Here is a 25,580-nt window from a genome sequence, read left to right on the forward strand (position 1 = left end):
TCTCAATCTTTTGCCCAGGCTGGAGTGCAATGGCACAATCTCAGCTCACTGCAACCTCAGCCTCCAGGGTTCAAGTGATTCTCCTGTCTCAGCCTCCCAAGTGGCTGAGATTATAGGCACATAACACCACGCCCAGCTAATTTTTGTATTTTTAGTAGAGACGGGGTTTCACCATGCTGGCCAGGCATGAGCCACCATGCCCAGCCACTATTCTATTTTTTAACCTGGATAGTGGTAACATAGATGTCCATTTTATTATTAGTCTTTAACCAAACATGTTCTTTCGTATGAGACATGTCATGATAAATATATTTTTAAGTAGAAAAGGGAGTCTTCCCTAAGAACTCACATAGATTCACATTAAGACCTGAAAGTTACTTCATTTCCTTCTTTGATAGTCTCCAGTATTAGCAGGTAAGAGAGTTTGGTAAGGCATTTTTAATAATCTCTAACAATAACCTTGTAGATAAAATGAAATAATACAAACTTGATGTAGTAAAATTAGATAAATTATTAGGTTGATAGTAAACAGCCATTCTTATAGGTCAAAAATAGTTCAGAATTAACAATTTCATATGATTCAACCTATTAGTAATATACCTGCTAGAGATAACATGAAGATGAAGAAATACTAATTCGAAATATATTAGAAGGAGAATTTATAGGCCTGGAAATTGGTTGTTATTATGAGAGAGGTGCTTTAGTTTTAGTTTAGTTTTTTTTTTTTTTTTTTGAGATGGAGTCTCACTCTGTTACCCAGGCTGAAGTGCAGTTGCATGATCTCAGCTCACCACAACCTCCGTCTGCTGGGTTCAATCGATTCTCCTGCCTCAGCTTCCCAAGTAGCTGGAACTACAGGCACGAGCCGCCATGCCCAGCTAATTTTTGTATTTTTAGTAGAGACGGGGTTTCACTATGTTGGCCAGGCCAGTCTTGAACTCCTGAACTCAGGTGATCCACCTGCCTCAGCCTCCCAGAGTGTTGGGATTACAGGCATGAGTCACCCCACTTGGCTGTGAGAGGGCATTATTCTAGAGACAAAAGAATCAAGATTCAGACAACCACTAGGTTAGTTATAACATCAACATAGGTAACACAGGAAAAAAAATTGTTTGAGGGATACAGTTAGTAAACTGACAAATAACGCAGCCCAGGTGTGGTGGCTCACACTTGTAATACCAGCACTTTGGGAGGGCAAGGCAGGTAGATCACCTGAGGTCAGGAGTTTGAGACCAGCCTGACCAACATGGTAAAATCCCATCTCTAATAAAAATACAAAAACTATCTGGGTATGGTGGCAGGGGCCTGTTATACCAGCTATTCAGGAGGCTGAGGTAGAAGAATTGCTTGAACCCAAGAGGCAGAGGTTGCAGTGAGCTGAGATTGCACCACTGCACTCCAGTGTGGGCAACAGAGCGAGACTCTGTCTCAAAAAAATTTAAAAAAGGAGGCTGGACACAGTGGTTCACACCTGTAATCCCAGCACTTTGGGAGGCTGAGGCTAGTGGATGACCTGAGGTCAGGAGTTTGAGACCAATCTGGTCAACATGGTGAAACCCCATCTTTACTAAAAATATCAAAAATTAGCTGGGCATAGTGGCGGGTACCTGTAATCCTAGCTACTCAGGAGACTGAGACAGGAGAATTGCTTGAACTGGGGAGATGGAGGTTGCAGTAAGCCAAGATCGCACCTTGTACTCCAGCCTGGGCAACAAGAGAGAAACTCAGTCTCTAAATAAATAAATAAATAAAATAAAAAAGGAAAACAATGCATTTGCTTTTAGACATGCTGAGTTTCGGGAGGCCCTGAAACTCACAAGTAGAAATGTCAAACAGGCAGTGAGAGATATGCATTCATATCCCAGGTAGGAAGTAGGAGCTAAAGAAAAACTTACAGGAGACAACAAAGAAGTGAGATTGAAGTCACATTTGCGATGGCCTCAGGGTTAAGGAAGAAAGATGAGAGCACTGGAAACAACACTGAAGAGGTCATTAGTGCAAAAAGAAACAAAAGCAAAAAACTAAAATAAGGAGAGTATAAGAAAAGAAGAATATTTTATAAGTTGAAGGAAGAGGTAATTTCAAGAAAAAAGAAGCAGTGAAAATGTAACCATGACTGAGTGCAACTGTGTCCCACACGTTGTCAGATAAGGCAGCCAAAGTGTTGACACTCTCTTTCCTTTGTTCTCTGTCGATATTCTCATTGGTAAACTGAAGAAAAGTAAAGATGCACTTCATCATATTTTCAAATGAGAGAGAGGAGTAGTAGCTGACATGACAGAGTCAGGATCCAAATGCATTCCAATATACTGGAAGTGATGGGCACATGTAAGGTACATGGATGTGCTTTGGTCAAGGAATAGGCCGAGGTGGACATCTGGGCCAGAGTGACTTGGCGAGTTTAGAGTGCAGGTACATACTCTGCTTGTTATATAGCCTGTTTGTGTAAGCTTATACTGGGTTCAAAGCCACTATTGTTTGAGAAAGGTATAATCGCCCTGCTGACGCCATGTACAACGATTGTGCAGGCACACCCAGAAAAGAGAGTCAGAGTTGTCGCCCTTGTAGGTGGTCAGGGCAGAGCCAGAGCTTGGCTCAGCTTGCATCCAGAGAGAGAAAAAGTTAAGCCGCTAACCCTGTAAGGGAGAGCCAGCCTTGTAGGCCAGGGAATGCAGCTGTGTGTGGCAGTGGCAGGAGCTGCAAAGCCAGAGCAGATAGCTGAGATAAAGGCAGAGAGTGTAAGAGAGCTGCTGATGAGCGAGCTAGTGTGAGTGAGCTGCTGATGAAAGAGCTGCTGAATAAAACCATATTCAACTGCCTGTGGTCCCCCAAGTGTTCTTTCAGCTATTTGTCACCCATCCACTCACTCCCTTTGGACCTCAGCATGGGCTGGAACCTCACCCTCACCTGACATTTCATGTAGTCCTTGGCAGAATCAGCTGAGTGGGTCTTCAGCCCACATTGCTCCTCAGCAATGTGGCTGCAGCATGAACTGTGGTACCTGGTGGCAGCTATGCTGTGAAGATGGGCTTCGGTGGAAACATGGGTGGCAGTGAACAGGTCCCCCGCAAGTGTGGAAATGGTGCTGAAGCACCTGGAAGGTACATGCCTTTGCCAGCAGAGTCAGATGGGTGTTTATGACTATGCTGTGGGACATGCATGCCCAGTCCCTGTGGGGTGCAGTGCAGGGAAGAGGAAGAGCCTCTGTAGCAGGCTTGCCCAGTGGTCCGCCAGAAAATAGAGCATAAGCAGCTGTTGGGCCCCAAGGGTGGGCCTAGGGACCCTCATCCCCACTGAGTTGTGAGAATTAGGTAAGTAACGTCAGCAACGTCTGAGGGAGCCTCTCCCTGCCTCAATGCTCCATCTCTGGGATGAAGGAGCTAACACATTTCCTGCTCCATCTCCAAGATGGAGAGGCTAGCTTCTTTAAGTGTGGACTGATGCTAGTATAGAGAAATACTAGAGACAGTCAGCGGATGGAAGTCATCTGGGAGAAGGACGTTGCTAAGCGGCCTGGTCCTGCCTGAGCATTCCAGTTCAGGGAGTACCTGCTGCAGTCAGATGGAAAAGCCTCTTCTATGAGGGAACTGGCTTAGGTGCCCTGATTGGAGGGAAGCTGGACCACCACAGCCACATGTGGACTTGGCAATCCACTGGTCCCTGAACGCGGGGAAGTTTCAGAAAGAGCTGCTACATAAAACCATATTCAACTGCCTACGGTCCCCCAAGTGTTCTTTCAGCTGTCACCCACCCACTCATTCCCTTTGGACCTTGGCATGGGCTGGAACCTGACTCTCACCTGACATTTGATGTAGTCCTCGGCAGAAGGAGGTGAGTGCGTCTTCACTTCATTCTGCATTTATTAATGGCTGTGAAAGCCAGTCAGTGAAAGTGAAACCTGTATCTTTGCACCTTGGCATCAGCCACTTGGCTCTCCGCTTATGCACTGTGTACGTCTTTTCCATGCCTGAATGCATTCGGGGGGGTGGATGTTTTGCATAGCTTGGCAACTGTCCCGTCTGTCACGGACTTGATGGACCACTTGACAATGGAACTGGGACTTCTTTTTCAGAGAACCAGGGACAGTTTGCCTTCATGGGAGGGCAACAATACACTTTCACAGTGTTGCAGTGGTGTCATAGTCTTATTAACAATGTTATGCTAACCTCTGATTCTTTCGCAGGTTTAAAAGCAGCTGTGCCCCTCTAGCCCGAGACTGGGATATGAGGCAGCTTTTTCCAATAACCAAGCAGGCTATTCAGCAGACATAGCTCTATGTGTAGTTGACCAGGGGTGCCCATTTAAGCTAGATGTACATGTGACCACAGATAGCTTTGGCTAGGCCCTATAGCAATGCATGAGGCCCTTGGGAATGACAGTGGGCTTTTAGTCCCAGCTATGGAAGGGAGCTGAGCTCCAATATTCATTGATAGGGAAGCAGTTAGCAGCTATACATGCTGCCCTTCAGGCTCATGAGAGCATGGCAGCATGGGCTGCAGTCCTTGCGGGGACAACTTGCCCGACAGTTGGGACAGGTGCAGGGTAACAACCCCCACAGACTGGGATGGCGCAGATAGCCATTTTAGCAAAGTGCAGCACCTACTTAGAACAGTGGAGTATGCTGAGTACAAGTCCCTTAGCAGCAGTGTTACAATACAATACAGGCCTTAGGACCTGTAGTACTAATGCAAGATAAGGCCATAGAGACCTAACCCTGAGCCTTCACCATTAGGAAGAACATCCTACCATTCCTAATACGGCATGGTACACAGATAGGTCTAGCTGGGGTGCTCCTGCTGCCTGGATTGCTGTCACAGTCTAGCCTAGTACTGACACCATACGGTTTGAAACCAGGTGCAGGCAAAGTAGCCAATGGGCTAAACTCAGGGCAATGTGAACAATGATCACCAAGGTGATGATGCCTACGGTAATCTGCACCAACAGCTAGGCAGTTTATCAAAGTTTCTGAATGTAACATGCCTATGTATCCAGAAGCTTATGTATGTGTTGGATGGACCTGTGTGTCAAACAGGTCTATGGCCTCTATATGCCAAACCTGTGTATCAAGCATGCATGCCAAAAGCATATATGTCTGGCTCATGTATAAAGCCTATGTGTGTTTATCAGGCCTGCATGCCCAAAACCTCTCTCTCTTGGCCTGGGGGGTGAAATGTAAGGTACATGGATGTGCTTCGGTCAAGGCAGGCCAAGGTGGACATCCGGGCCAGAGTGACTCAGCCACTTTAGGGCACAGGCACATATTCCACTTGTTACATAACCTGTTTGTATAAGCTCATACTGGGCTTGAAGCCACTATTGTTTGAGAAAGGTATAACTGCCCTGCTGATGCCATGCATAGGACTTGTACAGGCGCACCCAGAGAAAGACAGAGAGAGAGCCCGAGTTGTCCATCTTGTAGGCAAACAAGGGGGAGCCAGGGCTCAGCTCAGCTTGTGCCCAGAGAAAGAGTTAAACTACTAACCCTGTAAGGGATAGCCTGCCTTGTAGGCGAAGGAATGCAGCAGTGTGTGGGAGCAGCAGGAGCTACAAAGCCGGAGCAAACAGCCAAGATAAAAGCAGACAGTGTGAGAGAGCTGCTGATGTGCGAGCTAGTGTGAGTGAGCTGCTGATGAAAAAGCTGCTGAATAAAACCATATTCACCTGCCTACGGTCCCCCAAGTGTTCTTTCAGCTACCCGTTACCCATCCACCCACTCCCTTCAGACCTCAGCATGGACTGGAAACTGCCACTGGGTGTGACAGCACACCCTCACAAAAGGATACTTAAGAAGCATAAAAATACATCACCTATGAACAATTCTTGCCCAAAATATTTAACCTGAATTTAATCAAGCCTCTCTCTAGGCCTAACTTCCACTTTACAAGAAATGCAAAGGCTAGAAAATGTTAAATGACACCATGAGGAAAACGATCAGATAAATCCAGAAAATAGGATGGTCTATAAGACAACTGGCCTGAACTCTTAACAAAGACAATATTGGAATGGGTGGATTAATAAGAAAAGGTGGAGGACTGTTCACGTTACAAGTGACCAAGAGGAGGTCATATGGGAACTCTCTGTACTTTGCTCAAGTTTTTTACAAACCTAAAACTGTCCTCAAAATACAGTCTAAAAAAATACAGAGAAATGCTGAGTCAGTCACTCAGAGAGAGAAACGTCAATACTAAGATTCCGTTTTCTGGTTCTTACTCATTTGGTACTGCACAATCAGAGGTTGAAAGTGCAACACTTCCTTTCTGCTGTGCTGGTTATTTTTCTTCATATATACTGCCAGTGGTAAGCATGAAGAACAGTTTGTTATTTTTTTCCCTCACACTCATGGGAAGTCTAAACAGCTGACCAAAGGAGGTACATTCATCACCTACTGGCACTTGCCAAAGCAAAGGTACTCAAAACACCTGAACAGCTTCTCCCTAGAGTAACAGATATGCCACCTGGCCAACAGCTCTGGCTCAAATATAGCCTATTCCAAAGTTTTTTATTCTGAAGATGAAGAAATCAAGAGCCAGAAAGGTCACACCTGTGAAATGAGGCTGCCTAAGCCTAGGCGAGGAGCCCATCTCCTGACTCCTAGGCTGCCACTCTTACCCCAGCACTTTCAATGAAAGTGAAAATAGACTGGCACACATCCCTCTCTGCTAGAGCTGCCTTTCAGAGTAAAGTAATTCCCCAATGTGTACAGCTGCACTATCCAATACAATACTCATTCATTAATATGTAGCTACTAAGCACTTGAAATATGGCTAGTCTCAATTGGGATATGCCATAAATCTAAACTAGATTTCAAAGAGTTGAGTATGATTTTTAAAAGTAAAATAACTTATTAAAATTTTTTAAAGATTGCCCAAGCACAGTGGCTCACACCTGTAATCCCAGCACTTTGGGAGGCTGAGGTCAGAAGTTTGAGACCAGGCTGGCCAAAATGGTGAAACCCCGTCTCTACTAAAAACACAAAAAATTAACCAGGCAAGGTAGTGGGCACCTGTACTCCCAGCTACTCAGAAGGCTGAGGCAGGAGAATCGCCTGAACCCTGGAGTCAGAGGTTGCTGTGAGCTGAGATCGCACCACTGCACTCCAGCCTGAGAAACAGGAGACTAAGTCTCAAAAAAAAAAAAAAATTTAAATATTTATTATAGGTTGAAATGACATTTTGATAAATTAGGTTAAATCAAATACATTATCAAATTTATTTTTTAAAACAACCAAAGATAACAAGAAGCTGAACAAAAGGTGTGAACATTGACTGGATCCTAGTTTGAGGAGAAAAAAAAAAGCTATAAAAAATAGTGTATTCAGGCCGGGCGCGATGGCTCAAGCCTGTAATCCCAGCACTTTGGGAGGCCGAGGCGGGTGGATCACGAGGTCAAGAGATCGAGACCATCCTGGTCAACATGGTGAAACCCCGTCTCTACTAAAAATACAAAAAATTAGCTGGGCATGGTGGTGCGTGCCTGTAATCCCAGCTACTCAGGAGGCTGAGGCAGGAGAATTGCCTGAACCCGGGAGGCGGAGGTTGCGGTGAGCCGAGATCGCGCCATTGCACTCCAGCCTGGGTAACAAGAGCGAAACTCCGTCTCAAAAAAAAAAAAAAAAAAAAAAATAGTGTATTCATTTTCTATTGCTGCTGTAACAAGTCACCACAAATTTGGTGTCTTAAAGTCATACAAACTTATTATAATTCTATAGGTCAGAAGTCCAAAACAGGTCTTACTGGATTAAAATCAAGGTTTCAGCAGAGATACGTTCCTTTCTGAAAGGTGTATGGGAGAATCCATTTCTTTATCCTTTCCAGGGGCTACTGACATTCCTTGGCTTGTCTTCTTCCATTTTCAAATCCAGCAACACTGTCTCTCTCTGTGCCTTTCTACTTAGTCACATTTCCCTCTGACTCTTTTTCTGCCTCTATCATCCACTTTTAAGGACCTGTGCGATTACATTGGGCCCACCAGATAATCCGGGATAATCTTATTATTTAGACAGTGATACTTTTGGGTAAAGGGGAAGCATTATTCTGCTTACTACAAATAGTTTTCTGACAATGGCAGAAATTTGAATTATTATAGAATTTTTGTTAATTTGCCTGTGTATGATAAGGGTATTGTGGTTATGAAAGAAAATGCCTTTATTCTTAGGAATGCATTCACTTAGGAGTGAAAGGTCATGATATCTGCAACTTATTTTCTTTTTTTTTTTTTTTTTTTTTTTGGAGACGGAGTTTCGCTCTTGTTACCGAGGCTGGAGTGCAATGGCGCGATCTCGGCTCACCACAACCTCCGCCTCCTGGGTTCAGGCAATTCTCCTGCCTCAGCCTCCTGAGTAGCTGGGATTACAGGCACGCGCCACCATGCCCAGCTAATTTTTTTGTAGTTTTAATAGAGACGGGGTTTCACCATATTGACCAGGATGGTCTCGATCTCTTGACCTCGTGATCCACCCGCCTCGGCCTCCCAAAGTGCTGGGATTACAGGCTTGAGCCACCGCGCCCGGCCCTGCAACTTATTTTCAAATAGTTCTGCAAGTAAATAAATGTGTAAACATATATATACATATATCTATAAAGCATATATGGCAAAATGTTAAGGATTTTAAATGTAAGTAGATAGTATATATAGTTTATTATTATTATATTATATATCTTAACTTTACATATTAAATTTTTCTTAATAAAATGTTGGAAAAATTCAAACAAATGCACAAAATATCATGGTCAATCATACAAATACATATGATAGAAATGTGATTTAGTTGCTTGTCACAGTAGCTCACACCTGTAATCCCAGCACTTTGGATCACCTGAGGTCAGGAGTTTGAGATCAGTCTGGCCAACATGGTGAAATCCCATCTCTACTAAATAAATATACACACACACACAATTAGACGTGCATGGTGGCATGCGCTTATAATCCCAGGTACTCGGGAGGCTGAGGCAGGAGAATCGCTTGAACCTAGTGGGGGCGGAGATTGCAGTAAGCCAAGATGGTGCCACTGCACTCCAGCCTGGATGACAGAGTGAGACCCCACTCCATCCCCTCAACTAAAATTAAAATGTGATTTAGCCATACACCATGTGATAAAGAGCTGGGGTGTTATATTTACTCTGATAAGAAAAAAATCACATGGCTAACAAAAAGTTAATATAATCATAAGTAGCATTTAAAGGAGTATAATCATAAGTAGCATTTAAAGGAGTATCTGAAAGAGTATCTTCTTCCCATGGGTCCCTGACATTGGAGTATTGTACATGATCTGTGCATCCATATGTGCATCAAAAATGTCTAAAGACTGAATACCTGCAACATATACCTGTGTTAATATTCTACATATCTATATAGTTGAGGTTATGATTAATTAAAAAGTGTCACTTAGCATTCTATTATTATATATTTTTCATCAATGGACACTAAAATTATACTGTCTCCATGCAGAAACTATTAAAATTTGTCATTTCAAAGCATTCTGATATTTAAAAGTGTTGAGAATCAGCACTATAGATAAATGCCCTCAGTCTCAGTCTGTTCTTGCCCAGGTCAGAGCAAATGTAGATTAAAAAGAAATTATTTATCTGCACGTTCACTTAATCAAGAAATGGTTTGCGGTGGCTTACTGAAACAGCTCCATTGTCTGGGGTATATACGCTGATTTTTGGTCAAGGTCGAGAAAGAATTCAGGACACAGACACACACGACAAGTGGGTTTAGGAGCAGAAATTTAAACAGAAAAAGAATAGAGAAAGAGAAAAAGCTTCCTCATGCTAAGAAAGTGGGTTGTCCAAGAGAGGGTATCCGAACAGAAAAAAGACCGGCTGGCGCAGATGTGCCAAGTTTTAAAGTCCAGTTTGAGGAGGTGGTGTCTGCTTTACATGGGGCTCGTAGATTGGTTTGATCAGGTATGACGTCTACATAGTGTGTGGGGAAGGCTGACCTCCCCACCCTAATCTTATTATGCAAATAGGCGTACCAGCTGATCGGTGCCACCTTGTCTGCCTCTTTCTGTCCACGTGGCTGACAAAGAGAAGGGAAGATGGAGCCTCCATCTTGAACATGATTGGCACAACTGCTGGTATCTATGTTTGCAGCTTGATTTTACAGGCTGCCCTTCATTAGAAAATAATTTGGGGCTGCTCTTCATGAAAAAGAAAAGCCTTACCAAGGAGTCCCATATCCCTACTATCTGCCTAAGTAATTTCTTAACTTCTATATCATTATGAAGGCACATATGCTACAATAACAATAAGTTGAAGGCAGATAAGAAAAATACAGCAAAGGGAGACAAAGGGCAGGGAAGATACAACAAGGATCTGTCACACAAAAGGCGCGATATATCCTGTTAGCGGTGAAATATTTCTTGCAATTTTGTCTATCTGGATACCTTAAAATGGTATTGAGGAAAATTACATTTCCAGGAATATAGTAAGTAGGTAACAGGATCAAACAACTAAATCCTGGATTAAGCATTTTTTCAAAATCTTTTTTAAATGCACTGATGAGTTTCTGAAAAATTACAGAATCCCCAGGATTCCTGAAGCCAGGAATCCAGAAAGGTCAGCTGCCCTCAGCTGCCTTTGAAAACATTTGAGAGCTTTTTTTTTTTTTTTGTCACAAGATGGCGCCGAAAGCAAAGAAGGAAGCTCCTGCCCCTCCTAAAGCCGAAGCCAAAGCGAAGGCTTTAAAGGCCAAGAAGGCAGTGTTGAAAAGTGTCCACAGCCACACAAAAAAGAAGATTCGCACGTCACCGACCTTCCGGAGGCCTAAGACACTGCGACTTCGGAGGCAGCCCAAATGTCCTCGGAAGAGCGCCCCCAGGAGAAACAAACTGGACCACTATGTTTCCGCTGACCACTGAGTCCGCCATGAAGAAGATAGACAACAACACACTTGTGTTCGTTGTGGATGTTAAAGCCAACAAGCACCAGATCAAACAGGCTGCGAAGAAGCTCTATGACATTGATGGGGCCAAGGTCAACACCCTGATTTGGCCTGATGGAGAGAAGAAGGCATATGTTCGACTGGCTCCTGATTAGGATGCTTTGGATGTTGCCAACAAAATTGGAATCATCTAAACTGAGTCCAGCTGGCTAATTCCAAATATATGTATATCTTTCACCATTTAAAAAAAAAAAAAAGAAAAGAAAAAAAAAAAGAAAACATTTGATAAACCCGATAAACAGGATCTTCGGGGTTTTTGTAGACTTAGGGCTTTTTGTGGGCACAAGCAGCAGGGTAAGGGAGCAGGCCAATAAGAATTCCCTGTCTAATAAAACTGACACCTCGAAGGGCTTCTTTGCTTTTGTCTTAGAGTGAACAGAAACTTATCTCTAACCTCCAACCCAAACTTCAAGGAAAAATAAATTATGTGGAATTCTGATGCAGAGTGGATTGGGGTAGAGAACATCACATCCAAGGATCTGGAACCACAACCCATCCCTCACAAGCTGCTTTCTGGATAGTCTAGAAAACTGCAGAGCAGTAATTTAGAATGATCTCAGGCTGGTATTGCTGCAAGGTACCTGGGAGAAGTAAATATAATCCTTACTGGAGAAATCTATTTTTATCCAAGCTCTCAAAAATACTAATACAAATAAGATTCCAATAACAATAAGTATCTAATAATAAAAACATATTACCATGAACAAGGAAGAGCAAAAACAGACCTCAAGGACTGTGGATATACAGCATGTGAAATAACCACATTCACTATTTACAAAGATACATCTAAACTGACTATAGGAATAAGAAACTCTAAATAATAACTAAATACATTTGAAAAAGCACCCCCGGTAGTGTGGTGTGAGGTGGGTGCGGCAGGACCATGGGGCTCAAGTGCAACCCCAGCTGCGCAGCGGCGGCAGGACCACAGACCATTTTAGTTTTCATTGCTGTTACTACTAATGATAACTGAGCCAAAGCGGTAATCTACTTGAGGGAAATTTCTGCAACCCATGGTCAATGATTATATGATTGTGAGCCATTCCTTTAGTGGAGAGCCCCAGCACTTGTGCGGCGGAGCTCTGCCTGAAGGGATTGCCAGTGAACTTGAATGTGTAACCAATAGTACTCTTGCTGCTATCATATGCCAGCTGAGCAGTCTGTGATCTACTCACTTCTCCTTGGGCAGTCAGAACGTGGAGGAGAGGATACACTGCCTATGAACTATGCAAGGCTTAGAAGGCCCAAAAGGCTGTACCATTTATGTTAACAACCCCCTTAAGAACTATTTTCTACAAAAACTTCATCAGCACAGCCAAGTACAGCAAGTAGTCATTTCTCCCTGGCTTTTGTATCTGCAGTTTAACAAAGCTGCCAATGCTTTCTTGTTCATTATCGTATTGCAGCAAATTCCAGATGCGTCTCAAACAGGAATATATACAGCTCTCTTGCCTATGATTTCAGGCATCAAAGAGGTTATAGAAGATTCTAAATGACACATGGCAGACAAAATACTTAATACAAAGAACACAAAAGTGTTAAGGCAGGATTCATGGCACATTATTAAGTGGAAAGAGGTGAATGTGGGTGCCATTGTGAAGGCCTCACACTGGGAGTTCTTTGTGGTGGACATAGTCCTGATGTCTTCCAATGAACCTCAGTTGATGTACTATATAGCAACACCTAATCTGGATGGAGAGACAAATCTAAAGCTATGGCAGGCTTTCCCAGAACAGGTTGAATACAATCAGAAAACTGATTGTTAAGCCTATCTGGAAAAATAGACCTAGTCATCATTTCAATAGCTTTGCTGGAAGCTTGAGCCTAAGTGGGAAAGGCCCTGTTCCAGTTGGGCCTGACCAGGTCTTGTTAAGAGGTACACAGCTGAGAAATAGTCAGTGGATTATTGGCATACTTGTTTACACTGAATCTGAAACAAAATTCACGCAGAATTCTGTCAAATCACCTCTTAAGAGATCAAAGGTTGAGAAAGTGACCAATGTGCAGGTCTCACTTTTGTTCCTGCTGCTCTTGGTCATGTCCTTGATTCCAGCTCCCAAGTCATTGTTTGACATACTGGTGTTCATCATCTTGTACCAGAACCTCATCCCCATTAGTCTGCCAGTCACTATGGGGAAATTGCGAAATATATTCAGGCCCGGTTTATACACTGGGATGAAGACATTCATTATAAAGTAAATAATGTCTATGCCATGGCCAGAACATTCAATCTCAATGAAGTCCTTGGGCAGGTAAAACATCTATTTTCTAATAAAATGGGAATATTATGACATTTAAGAAGTGTATCATTGCAGATGTAATTTATGATCAGACACCTTCTTCCATCCCAGAGTCCTGTGAATTTAATGGCCCCAGATTATTGGAGAACTTTGAGAGTGGTCATCCCACAAAAGACTATATAATGCAATTTCTTACTCTGTTATCTGTGTGCCACACTGTTATTTCTGAGAGAGGTGGAAATAATACAATCTACCAGGATTCCTCCCGTGTCAAAGCAGCTTTAGTGAAAGGAGCAAAAGAACATGGTTTGTTCTTTGTACAAGAACACCATACTCTGTCACCATAGAAGCTATGGGAGAAAAATACTTTTGAATGTCCTGGAGTTCCCTAGTAATAGAAAAAGGATGTCTATAATTGTCTGGACACCTATGGAATGGCTTCAGCTCTACTGCAAAGGGGCTAATACAATGATTTATGAGAGACTTTCAGAAGATTCTCTATTTGTGCAGGAGACATTAACCCTTCTGGACTATTTTGCCACAAGTCTCAGAACTCTCTGTGTTGCGTATAGAGATTTAACTGAAAAAGAATAAAATTGGTGGTTACAAAAATGCAAGTACAACTGTACAAGACAGAATTCAAAGAGTAGAAAAATGTTATGATATTACTGGCCGGGCACAGTGGCTCACCTGTAATCTCAGCCCTTTGGGAGGCTGAGGCTGGTGGATCACCTGAGGTCAGGAGTTTGAGACCAACCTGGCCAACATGGTGAAACCCCATCTCTATTAAAAATACAAAAAAGAGGGCCGGGCCAGTGGCTGAAGCCTGTAATACCAGCACTTTGGGAGGCTAAGGAAGGCAGATCACTTGAGGTCAGGAGTTTGAGACAAGACTGGCCAACATGGCGAAACCCCGTCTCTTCTAAAAATATAAAGATTAGCCAGGCAGGGTGGTGGGCACCTGTAATCCCAACTATTCGGGAGGCTGAAGCAGGAGAATCTCTTGAAACCTGGAGGCAGAGGTTGCAGTGAGCCAAGATCACGCCATTGCACTCCAGCCTAAGCGACAGAGTGAGATTCCATCTCAAAAATATAAATAAATAAATAAATACAAAAAAGAAATTTAGCCAGGCGTGGTAGCGGGTCCCTGTAATCCCAGCTACTCGGGTAGCTGAGGCCGGAGAATCACTTGAACCTGGGAGGTGAAGGCTGCAGTTAGCCTAGATCACGCCACCGCACTTCAGCCTGGGCAACAAGAGCCAAACTTTGTCTCAAAAAAAAAAAAAGAATGTTATGATATTGAAAAAGTAACATAGGCCATATGTACTCTACGTGCGAAGATAAATATGTGAAGGAAATCCAGTTATCAATGTTTTCATATCTTGAAGTAATCATTAAAACAATGAAATTTTGTTTTTTTTTCAGAAGTAAAATTTAAAAAAAGAAAGAAAAAGTATCCCCAAAATGTATAAATATAAAAAAATATTACTTACTGAAATTAAAAACCTTGTCAACAAACAAGGTCATGAGTTAAGGACATCTGATGAAAGAACTAGTAAATGGAAAAAGACATCTGCAGAAAATATCCAGAAAGCAGCAATAAGAAATAAAATGATGAAAAATATGAAGGTTAAGAGACGGAAGAGAGAATGAGAAGATCAACATACATGTAATTGGAGTCTCAGGAGAAGGGAAGTTCAGGGAGAGATGGAGAGAGAGACAGAGACACAGACTGACAGGGAGAGAGGAGAAAATAGGAGTCAATGTTTAAAGAGATTTATCACTGATAAATTTCCAAAACTGATGAAATACACCATCCCACAGATTAAAAAAAAAACCCAAAACCTAGCAAATCCAAAATAGGATAAATACACAAAAAAAATCCTCACCTAGACATATTATAATGAAACTTCAAAACATTAAAGCCAAAGGGAAGACCTTAAAATCAGACAGAAAATGACAGGCTATCTTCACAAGAATAACAATGAAATTTCTAGTTATCAGTAACAACTGAGGAAGAAGACAGTGGAATGATAATTTCACTGTAATGAGAGAAAAGAACTGTCAACCTACTGTTCTCTATCTGGTGAAAATATTGTTCATGGAGGGGAGCAAAATAAGTATATTTATTTTCAAAGAAACAAAAACAGAGATTTGACCTGGATTACCTCATTTAAAGGAATTGTAAAGAGTGAAATTCAGGCAAAAAGAAAGTAATGTCAGATAAAGAGTCCAGATTAAAAGTCCACTTGACAGGTAATTTTAGTGAGAATTCAAGCACTTACTAGTTAGTTGGATGGCATCATATTTAAAGTCTCTTCAATAATAAAGAGACTTTTTTTATATACAGTTTTAATCTTTGAAAGTCAGATGCTAGATCCATTGCATCATTACTTGGAGTTTTCCATCTCACCTGAGTTGCTGTCTTACTAGGAAACATTTGATATTTCTTCAGACACACCTGAAAATGGAAATAGCATTTAGACTGTGCTTCACAACTTTTAAAGTGCTTTTATAAACATGATCTTGTCCAAACTCACAACTATGGTAATATTATTTTCATTTTATAGACTGAAGATCTCATAGAGTATGATTTCTCCAAGACCATATAGTTAATAGAACTCAAAAAGGTTTTCTGAACCTAGACTGCACTTTTTAGGCCAGACACGATGACGCACGCCTGTAGTCCCAGCAGTTTGGGAGGCTGAGGCGGCAGATCACTTGAGGTCAGGAGCTCGAAACCAGCCTGGCCTATATGGTGAAACGCCTTCTTTACTAAAAATACCAAAATTAGCTGGGCATGATGGTGCATGACTTTAACCCCATCTACTCAGGAGGCTGAGGGAAGAGAATCGCTTGAACCTGGGAGGCAAAGGTTGCAGTGAGTTTAGATCACACCACTGCACTCCAGCCTCAGCAACAGAGTAAGACTCTGTCTCACACACACACACAAATAAAAATAATAAAAATAAAAGATTCCATTTTTTAGATTGTGTTCTGCCTTTAAAAGTTCCCTAAATCTCTTTAGGATTAAAATATATCTATTAATCAAAATTTTAAATGGAATCCACATATATACACAAGTGAAAATGGAGAAAAGTTTTCTGGCTGAAGAGAGGGCATAGTCAAAGCTCCACTTACACAGCCTCCCACTATCTGCCTGCAGTGGCTCCTAAACTCTTCTGCAGACTAGTCTGAAGCTCACTGATTGACACCATCATCCTGCTTTCATCTTATAGTCTCAGACTCACTCACATTACTTAGTGTCCAACTCAAATCACTTTCTCTCCACCCCAAAATGACTGTCAATATTCACTTACAGACATCCGAGACTTAGAGGATCTTTGAATTCCCCCAAATTGAATAGTATGTGTACGTACATGTATGCAATTTTGATGGAAGAGGGACTATTACAAGGACTGTTTACAGGCAGGGGAACTATTTCATTGGGTTCTGAAAGTAGTCCATGATCCAAAAAAGGGGTATCTCTCTGGTTCTAGCTCATAACATCATGGCTTTAATTCACACCTCAAATCTTATATTCAGGGCCAATGTTTCTGGTTTTCGTTTAGCTTTCCTTCTTGACTATTATTCAAACTGTTATTCTGTAAATACTTGACTCAGTCTATCTCAGTGCAGACGGTGACCCTGTCATATTTTTCTGTAATGAATTTTATAGTATTCTATAGTTCAAAACGTAAGTATATATGTATATTCATGTAACTATATATAATTTAAACCTTCAGAGCTCTGTTGCTTTTATCTTCCAGGGTTTATGGTACTTGGGGGCTTTCAACTATATGTGTAGCTGGCCTACAAATAAATGAGCACTGTTGGCTTATGCTTATCTGTTTTTTATGTCTTAAATATTGCATGTAAATGTCAATAAAAGATATATAAAACTTAAGCAATACCCTCCAGGATCCTAGCCAATGCCCGATTCATAATGGATGATCAATAGTTATCTGTTGAATAAATTTTTATTCATAGTAGGTTTAGTTGTTTTATCAGGTTGTCATTACACTTAAGATGACACAATATATTCATCTTAGCTGACTGTATACAATGAATGGTTATAGCGGGGTTTACATACCTAGTGTGATTATAATTAAATTATTTGTAATCAGACTTGTTTAAGATAGAGTCTCACTTTGTCACCCAGCCTGGAGTGCAGTAGTGCCATCTCAGCTCACTGCAACCTCTACCTCCTGGGTTCAAGTGATCCTCCCACTTCAGCCTCTTAAAGAGCTGGGACTTCATGCCCAGCTAATTTTTGTTTTTGTTGTTGTATTTTTGGTAAAGATGTGTTTTCACCATGTTGGCCAGGCTGGTCTCAAACTCATGATCTCAAGTGATCCTCCCACCTCAGCCTCCCAAAGTGCTGAGATTAGAGGCATGAGCCACTGTGCCTGGCCTTAGACTCTTTACAGTCATATTTCATATAGTTTTCCTGTCAGTAGGTAAAAGGGGAAAAAATTGCTTCTACTCTGAATCCCAGAGAATAGGAAAGATTATAAAACTAAGACATTTTGTAGACGTTTTTATGTTATTTCATCTGTTAAGAATGTTTAGGTGTTTTGTTTTGGCTATAAAATTTAAACTTCTCTTACACCATTTTCATATGACAAAATTACCTTTTGGGTTGAATGCTGGTATTTGGTTCTACCTACTACTAGTTTGTCTGTATTTCAAACTAACACATACTTATTCAGACTTTTTAAATTCTAGTGTGTCCTAAATTTTCTATGTCTATGGAATTTTCAGCCAATTATTTCACTAATGTGGTAAACTTAATCATTGATATCTGAAGCAGTGGCCATTATATTTGGTCCATTTGCTCACTTACAGCCCAGCACTAATGTTTATTAGTCAAATCAAATCTTAACTTGGGAAACCCTCTTCTTACACTTGGCCAGAGGCTATAATTCACAACTAGTATTTTCACAAACGTGTTCAACTGAAGGCAAGTACTGTGGGAAAATGTAGATGGGCAAAGCAAATCTATCAGGGTGACTGGAAAACTAAGTAAAGATCATATGCTACAGATAAGGGCAGAGAAATGCCATCTGCTTTTCAAAAAAGAAAAAAAAATGCAGGTAGCCTTTGATGAATAGAATATTTCTCTTCAACCTATTTTAACCTTTATATTCTTTTTTTTTTTTTATTTTTTTTTTATTTTTGAGACGGAGTTTCACTCTTGTTGCCCAGGCTGGAGTGCAATGGCACGATCTCGGCTCACCACAACCTCAGCCTCCTGGGTTCAGGCAATTCTCCTGCCTCAGCCTCCTGAGTAGCTGGGATTACAGGCACGCACCACCATGCCCAGCTAATTTTTTGTATTTTTAGTAGAGACGGGGTTTCACCATGTTGACCAGGATGGTCTCGATCTCTTGACCTCGTGATCCACCCGCCTCGGCCTCCCAAAGTGCTGGGATTACAGGCTTGAGCCACCGCACCCGGCCTATATAAAAATACAATTGATTTTTGTAGGCTGTACATCACTAAATTTCAGACACATCTTGGCATCCAGACTAACACACGGTAAAGGACAGGAACATGGCAGATGATCTTTAGTTATACTTACTGTACGGTGGTAGAGCAGGAATGGTAATAGCATCACATGATTACTTTAAAAAATGAATTTCCAAAATAATAATTTAGTAATTTTATGCTACAATTTTGGGTTTTTTTTGGCTAACACCCCTCACCATTACATAATACATTTACAAGATGGGAATGATACTACCAGGCTCACTTTCAGGAGTTGTGTATGTCTTAGTCTAAGAAAAGCCAATATAAAATTAACTGGGCATGGTGGTACATGCCTGTAATCCCAGCTACTTGGGAGGCTGAGGCAGGAGAATCGCTTGAACCCAGGAGGCAGAGGTTGCAGTGAGCCTAAATTGCACCACTGCACTCCAGCCTCGGCAACAAGAGTAAACCTCCATCTCAAAAAAAAAAAGAAAAGAAAAATCAGTTGGGGCCAGGCCCAGTGGTTCACATCTTACATAATCCCAGCACTTTGGGAGGCCGAGGCAGAGGATCGCTTGAGTCTAGGAGTTTGAGACCAGCCTGGGCATTATGGCAAAATCCCATCTCTACAAAAAATACAAACATTAGTCAGGTGTGATCGTACACATCTGTAGTCCTAGTTACTAGGGGGTGGTAGGTGGGAGGTGAGCTGAGGTGGGAGGATTGCTTGAGCCTTAGAGGTTAAGGCTGCAGTGAACTGAGATCACGTCACTGCACTGGAAGCTGGGCAACAGAGTGAGACCCTGTCTCAAAAAATAAATTAAAAAAATAGAATAAGAAAAACCAGTCTGATGCGCTATAGGTTGTACTTAACTGCAAATATCTAACTTGAAAAAATGTAGCTAAAAGTTTTTCATCTTTAATAAAGTCATTTTCTTCCTAAAAATGGATCTAAGGTAGTTTTTTGGTTTTTTCTTTTTAGACAGAGTCCTGCTCTTGTTGCCCAGGCTGGAGTACAATGGTATGATCTCAGCTCACTGCAACCTTTGCCTCCCGGGTTCAAGGGATCTTCCTGCCTCAGCCTCCTGAGTAGCTGGGATTACCAGCAGATGCCACCACAACTGGATAATTTTGTACTTTTGGTAAAGATGGGGTTTCACCATGTTGGCCAGGCTGTTCTTGAACTCCTGACCTCAAGTGATCCGCCTGTCTCTGCCTCCCAAAGTGCTGGGATTACAGGCATGAGCCACCATGCCCTGCCATAATTCTTTTTTAAAAAATAGCTAGAAAATACAGTCTTACCTTCATCTTAAGTATATGAAATACTGTTAGAATATGTTGTATTTCTACTTAGATAACCTCATAACTAAATTATTGCCACAATATAAATAGCCTATAGCCATACAATTAAAAGCATATGAAACATAGCATTTATAAAGAATACTTAGAATGCAGAAAATTTTCAACTTACAAAATAGTTGTTTTCTACATGGCTGTGCAAACTGACATACTGGTACATTGCTACAAAATAATTTTATTATAGCCACAGGCTAACAGCAAAAAATTTCACTAAAATATGTGGTTTGTTTTCTTCCCTTCCTTTATTCTCACCTTTTTTGTTATTGAAAATTGTGTAAGATGATTATTATTCTTGTCAAATAAGATTAAAATCATTTATTTTTTACCCATACAGAAAGGAAATTGGAAGAATTCCTGAAGTAAATGAAGAACAGTTGGAAAAGGAGGTAAACTAGGTTTTGTTTTTGTTTTTCCATCTTGTCCATGTGCTCTCCTCCCGGAGATAAACTAGATATTAAAAGATTTCAGAACTCCACACACACAATAAAAGCCCAGGCCCACATGGCTTCATTGGTGAACGCTATCAAACATTTAAAGAAGAATTAATATCAATTCTTCAGAAACACTTCTAAAAATAGAAGAGGAAGAAACGCTTCCCAATTTAGCCTATAAGGCCAGTATCACTTTGATATCAAAACCAAAAACATCACACAAAAACAGAAAAATACAAACCAGTATTTCCTATGAATATGGATACAAAAACCTCAAAAAAAAATAGCAGACCAAATCTAGCAACATAAAAAAATGATTATACTCCATGACCAAATGTGATGTTACCTCAAGAAAGCAAGGTTAGTTTAACATCCAAAACTCAAATTACTGTAATAAACCATGTCAGTAGAATAAAGGATGAAAACCACATCATCATCTCAAAAGATGCAGGAAAAACGGGCAAAATCTAACATTCTTTCATGACATAAACCCTTAACAAACTAGAAACAAGAAGAAAACTAAGAACTGGGCACAGTGGCTCACACCTGTAATCCCAGCACTTTGGAAGGCCTAGGTGAGAGGATCAATTGAGCCTAGGAGTTGAAGAACAGTCTGGGCAATACAGCGAGACCTACAAAAATATTTAAGTTAGTTGAGTGTGGTGGTGTAGGACTGTAGTCCCAGCCACTCAGAAGGCTGAGGTGGAAGTGTTGCTTGAGCCTGGGAGGCAGAGGTTGCAGTGAGCCGATTTCATCCACTGCACTCCAGCATGGGTAACAAAAATGCCATCTCAAAAATAAAATAAAATAAACTAGGAACAGAAACAAAGCTCCTTAACTGATATAAAACATGTACGAGCCAGGCGCAGTGGCTCACCTCTGTAATCCCAGAACTTTGGGAGGCCAAAGCGGGTGGATCAAGAGGTCAGGAATTCAAGACCAGTCTGGAAATACAAAACTTAGCTGGGTGTGGTGGCGGGTACCCGTAATCCCAGCTACTCAGGAGGCTGAGGCAGGAGAATCGCTTGAAACCAGAAAGCGGACGTTGCAGTGACTTGAGGCCCCGCCACTGCACTCTGGCCTGGGCAACAAGAGCGAAACTCTGTCTAAAACAACAACAACAACATAAAAACATGTACGAAAATTCATGATACTCAATGGTGAAAGGCTAAATATTTCACCCTGAAGATCAAAAAAAAGATGACAAGAATGTACACTCACCATTTCTATTAAACATTATACCAGAGGCGATTAGGCAAGAAAAAGAAATTCTAAAATACAAATTGGAAAGAAAGAAGTAAAACATGTCTGTTTGTAGATAACAGCATCTTATACATAGAAAATTCATAGGAATGTAATTAAAAACTATTAAAAATAATAAACTGTCTGGGCACGGTGGCTCCTGCCTATAATCCCAGCACTTTGGGAGGCTGAGGTAGGCAGATCATGAGGTCAGGAGATGGAGACCATCCTGGCTAACATGGTGAAACCCCATCTCTAATTAAAATGCAAAAAATTAGCCAGGTGTGGTGGTATGTGCCTGTAGTCCCAGCTACTTGGGAGGCTGAGGCAGGAGAATCACTTAAACCCGGGAGGTGGAGGTTGCAGTGAGCTGAGATTGCGGTACTGCACTCCAGGCTGGGTGACAGAGCAAGACTCCATTTCAAAAATAAACAAACAAACAAACTGGTTCAGCAAATCTCAATATCTGAGATCAACATATAAAAATCAATCGTATTTCTATACATTAGCAATGAAGTCAAAATTAAGAACATTCCATTTACAATATCATCAAAAAGAATAAAGTTATTAGAAGCAAATTTAATAAAAGAAGTATAAGATGTATACTGTGGGCTGGACACAGTGGCTCACGCCTGTAATCCAGGCATTTTTGGGAGGCTGGGGTGGATGGATCAATCAAGTACAGGAGTTCCAGACCAGCCCAGGCAATGTGGCAAAACCCTGTCTCTACAAAAAATACAAAAAATAGCCAAGCATGGTGGTACACGCCTATGGTCCCAGCTACTCAGGAGGCTTAGGCAGGAGGATCACTTGAACCTGGGAGACAGAGGTTGCAGTGAACCAAGATTGCACCACTGCACTCCAGCCTGGGTGACAGAGCAAGACCGTCTCAAAAAAAGAAAAAAAGACTGTACTCTGAAGACTACAAAGTATGTTGAAAAGGCCAGGTGCAGTGGCTCATACCTGTAAGTCCAGCACTCTGGGGACTAAGGCAGGGAGATTATTTGAAGTCAGGAGTTCAAGACCAGTGTGGCCAATATGGTGAAACCCTGTCTCTACTAAAAATTAGCCAGCTGTGGTGGCGTATGCCTGTAGTCCCAGCTACTTAAGAGGCTGAGGCAGGAGAATCACTGGAACCCAGGAGGTGGAGGTCGCAGTTCAGGTCAGGCGTAGTGGCTCACGCCTGCAATCCCAGCACTTTGGGAGGCCAAGGTGGGTGGATCACTTGAGGTCAGGAGTTCCAGACCAGCCTGACCAACCTGTCTCTATTGAAAAAATATAAAATTAGTTGGGCGTGGTGGTGCACACCTGTAAACCCAGCTACTTGGGAGGCTGAGGCAGGAGAATCACTTGAAACTGGAAGGCGGAGGTTTCAGTGAGCTGACATCAAACTATTGCACTCCAGTCTGAACAACAAGAGCAAAACTCCATAAAAAAAATCAAATAAATTTTAGTTAATATAGTAAGCATAATCATTCTGAAAAATAAAGAGCTTGTAAAAATGCTCACAACATAGTGAAATAAAAAAACTAAGATATAAAACAATGATGATCCATATTTCCTATATACCTGCTATGGAGAAGATATTTCTTATATATGAAATCTCACCTAATCCTACAATAACCTCTTCAAGAATGTACTATCATCATCCCCATTTAACAGATAAAAGAAATAGAGGCCAGGAAACTTGCCTAGTTTGCATAATTAATAAATTCATGGGACTAGACTTAAACCCAAGTCTCCCTGATTGCAAATTTTGTGTTCTATACCATTATGCTATACAGCTATGTTAGGTTGGATTCAGAAAATGTGGCACATATACAACATGGAATACTAGGCAGCCATAAAAAGAAAGAGACTATGTCCTCTGCAGCAACATTGATGGGGCTGGAGGCCATCATCCTTCACAAATTAGTGCAGGAACAGAAAACCAAATACTGTATGTTCTCACTTATGGGAGTTAAACATTGCGCACACATAGACATAAATATGGAAACAACAGAAACTGTGAACTACTAGAGGGTGAGGAGACGAAGATGGGTAGTGAGTACAATGCTCACTACCTGGGAAACGGAACCCACACTCCTAACCTCAGCATCACACAATATTCCCATGTAACAAATGTGCACATGTACTTCCTGTAACTAAAAGTTGAAATAAAAATAAAATAAAATAATACATTTAAATTGTAAATTATCCCACAATTTTAATAAAGGTGTGTATGTGTGTCTATTTATATATTTAAACATGTACATATACATGTTTAGAAAGACAGGAATATGCAAAATGCTAATGGTGGTAAGTTTTAGGGCTGGTTTCTTTGTGATTATCTGTGTGGTGAACATGTGCTACTTTTGTAATGGAAAAAATAAATAAATGGACCCCAAATATTTTCTTCAGTAAAGAAATTAGGCAAAAAAAGAAAATATACAAATCATTGTGTTTAAAGTTTTCTCAATATTTAAGCTCCACTTTAGAATAATAAATCCTCTTATATATGGAATATAAACTTCGATTAATAAACATAAACTCCTAGTGGCACACACCAGTAACCTCAGCTACTCGAGAGGCTGAGGTTTACATATTATTTATTTATATATAAACCTAACCTGAGAGGCAGAAGTTACTGTGAGCTGAGATTGTGCCACTGCATTCCAGCCTGGGTAACAGCGAGACACTGTCTCAAAAAAATAAAATAAAATAATAAACTTGGCCGGGCGTGGTGGCTCATGCCTGTAATCCCAGCACTTTGGGAGGCCGAGGCGGGTGGATCACAAGGTCAAGAGATCAAGACCATCCTGGTCAACATGGTGAAACCCCGTCTCTACTAAAAATACAAAAAATTAGCTGGGCATGGTGGCACGTGCCTGTAATCCCAACTACTCGGGAGGCTGAGGCAGGAGAATTGCCTGAACCCAGGAGGCGGAGGTTGCGGTGAGCCGAGATTGCGCCATTGCACTCCAGCCTGGGTAACAAGAGTGAAACTCCGTCCCGCCCAAAAAAATAAATAAATAAAGTTTATTATTGCCAGTAATAACAACTGCTAAGTCCTCAAAGTTAACATCTAGCTTATCCTTAAATAAACTGACCTTATTATATTTATCCTTAGCCAACATTTTTTTTTTTTTGCTCCTTTTTTCTTTATAATTTTAGGTTCCACTTTTTAAGGGTTTAGAAAAGCAAGCCAAATTTTTAAAAACATATGGAGATAAAGCAGCATATATTTTAAGAATATATTAGATTTTAAAATATCATTTTCCTGAAAGTTAAATTCCCCAAAGGAACTAATTTCCAAATTTTCTAACACCTTCTCATTACTTCAATGTGATTGCTTCAAATACAGAAAAGCTTTTTATTTCCCCTTGACAAGATCACACTGCTGTGTGCATACAAAGCACGATTAACAAGGTATATTGGTTCAATATTCTAACATTAACTCCAATTCTATCAAAAGGTTCACCCTCTAATATTACAAATCTAGTTTAAACCTCAAGATTTAGTCAACGCCCCTCCCGATTAAAAAAAAAAAATGCCTGGAGTTCATTTCCAATGCTAAGAAACAACACAACACATGGACAACATTGCTTCACAGATACCTACTGCTCACTAAGAAAAATGTACAGCTAAATATAATTTTATGTCATATAATAAACAATAAAAAAATCAGGCTTAGATTTTATGCTGTGCAATAATTCTCTTAACAATTGTTTAGGCCAGGCGCGGTGGCTCAAGCCTGTAATCCCAGCACTTTGGGAGGCCGAGGCGGGTGGATCACAAGGTCAAGAGATCGAGACCATCCTGGTCAATATGGTGAAACTCCATCTCTACTAAAAAAATACAAGACATTAGCTGGGCATGGTGGCACGTGCCTATAATCCCAGCTACTAAG

General features: G+C 41.1%; 1 protein-coding gene and 1 long non-coding RNA gene across 4 annotated transcripts in view; both read right to left on the minus strand.

Moving 5' to 3' along the window:
- Window positions 1-25,580, minus strand: part of N4BP2L2 (NEDD4 binding protein 2 like 2) — a 98,035-nt gene that overhangs the window by 30,044 nt on the left and 42,411 nt on the right. The window lies entirely within an intron of this gene.
- Window positions 21,398-22,698, minus strand: LOC116562290. Its single transcript, XR_004273864.1, has 3 exons — window positions 22,533-22,698; window positions 22,458-22,459; window positions 21,398-21,503 (listed from the first exon to the last, which is right to left on the minus strand). It is a non-coding gene; the product is annotated as an uncharacterized LOC116562290 (long non-coding RNA).

Source organism: Sapajus apella, unplaced genomic scaffold (genome assembly GCF_009761245.1).
Source record: "Sapajus apella isolate SASKATOON/1434 unplaced genomic scaffold, GSC_monkey_1.0 scaffold32, whole genome shotgun sequence".
NCBI lineage: Eukaryota > Metazoa > Chordata > Mammalia > Primates > Cebidae > Sapajus > Sapajus apella.